Here is a 2,133-nt window from a genome sequence, read left to right as displayed (position 1 = left end):
GCTTCTACAGCGAACATCTGTCATGTGTACGTCTGGCCCCGAAGGTGTGACATCGCTCGCTGCGTTCCTCTCGACCCCCGCACTGATCTCTGCTGTCCGTTCTTCCTGCCGCCGGTGGCTTCCCGCTCCACGGCCGGGCGGCCAGCCTCGCTCTGGCTCTCGGGCGTTGAGGCCGCTGACAGTCTCTCTGGCGAAGGTTCCTCTGCTCAAAACCGACGGAAGTCCGAATCCCCTGAGCGCCGGCACACAGGCGTGTGTGCGACCGGAACGTCAGCAAAGCCGTCATTAAAAATAGAGCCGGCGCCGGGGCCCAGGCTCCGGACGTCAGACGAACCTTCTCCGAGCCCCTCGGAGGAAGGATGTGATTTCCAAATAAAGACGCGAGTTTATTTTGAGCGCGGCACCCTGACGGCATGAGCTGAGCGCCTCTCCTTTGTATCGACCAAGAGCCCTGTTCTGAAAGCAGATGGACGACTGAGTCGCCGGGAGGGCTGGCACCGGCGCTAAAGAAATAGCCCCCGGCCCGGCCCGGCAGCCGCCCTCCCGGAAGAGACCTGGGGAACGGCGCTCCCGGCCCGTCTCCCGAGGAAGAGCCGCAGAACCAGCACCACGGCCCCGCTACGCCCCCATGTCTGCGTCGGGTCTGGATTCGGGCAGCAGGGCCTGGACACGGGCACACGGTCGGAGCAGCAATAAAGGGTTCAAATAAATGGCTTCCGCTTGTGCAGTGTCATTGTCTGCGAGGGCTTTGGGCGGCCCGTGCAACGGGGAGGGCTGCGAACAAGTGGGCCTCCGAGTCCCTTGAAAATGCTGCACACTCGGTTTACGGGGAGGGAAGCCAGGTGAAGGAGACGCCCTCCTTCCGTGAGAGGGACCCTGTCCAAGACCCCACCTGGGTCACCCAGACCCAGGGGAGACCGAGTGTCATGCAGCCGGCCCGTGGCCAGTAGGAAGTCCCCATGCTCTCTCTGCTCTCACCTTTGCGTCTCCTCGGGGGCCTGGCCACCTGCTCTTTCAGATTGAGTCTGCGCAGAGGCCACTGGCCGGGGCAGGGAAGCTCACCACCTCCGCCCTCCCCCCACTTCCTGGCCTATTTAAGACTGGCTCGCTGACTCCGCGCAAAGCCTTTTGCATACATGATCTCATCCTATGTCCCTCAGGCCGCAGGTATGATCCCCTTTTACAGATGAAGAAACCGAGGCACAGGAAGGTAGGGTGACTTGTCCCCACACCGTGTGCCTAGCGAGTGCGGGGTCTGAACTCAAACCCAGATCAGCGACTCTAAGCCCACATCCTTCTCACCACAGGCCTAGATTCGCTGGACTCGGTTTATTTTTAATTTAAACAATCCGTATTGCTCCTATTTTACACGAGGCCTCGAGAAAGAATAATTATACTCTCCTATTTATAGCACCGGCCTCCGAGGAGCTCTGCCCAGGACAGAGAGGAAGACGGAGGCTCGCCGTCCTCTGCAAAGACGCAGACAAGGGAGAGCGAGGGAAGCATGGGGAGCCGCTGGCTCTGTGACCCACAGGCTTTCTGCTCTGAGCCGACCGATGGCCAGCCCCCCTGACGTCACCCCGTCACCATCCTCACCATCGCGTGCCCCAGGTGCTGCTGGGCTCTGCAGATCTTATGTCTGGGCCCCACTTCACATGCGAAGAAACCAAGGCTCCAGGCATGTTAACGCGCCCGGGATGGGCGCGCTCTGCCCCATCTTCCTCAGCATCTGGCACCCCAGGCGTGAGAACGAGGGTGAAACACACCGCGTTCCGAACCACAGCTGCTCCCCCCCGCCCTTCCCCCGCTCTGTCCACCGGGAAGGGGCAGGCCGCGGGGTTGGGGGGTACAGAGGGCTTCTGACAGGCCGGCATCTAAGCAAGTTTCCAAAGGAAGCTGGAGCCACGCATCCCAAAGTCTGGAGACAGAAAGCTGAATTTGTTCTGAAGTCAACCAGAAAGAAAGCCCCTGCTGGGGGGGTGGGGGTGGGGGGTGGCCCGAGAACGGGTTTTGTGTGAAATTACTTTTCGTGGGCGGAGAGGAGCAGTACCGGCCTTGGGCGGGGGGCCGGCGTTGCTGCTTGCACAAGCCCTGGGTTTTCCTCACTCCCCAAGAAGAGCACTCACAGAAAGT

The sequence above is a fragment of the Myotis davidii genome, unplaced genomic scaffold (genome assembly GCF_000327345.1).
Source record: "Myotis davidii unplaced genomic scaffold, ASM32734v1 scaffold399, whole genome shotgun sequence".
In the NCBI taxonomy this organism is placed as follows: Eukaryota; Metazoa; Chordata; class Mammalia; order Chiroptera; family Vespertilionidae; genus Myotis; species Myotis davidii.
Note: the sequence above shows the minus strand (reverse complement) of the source record.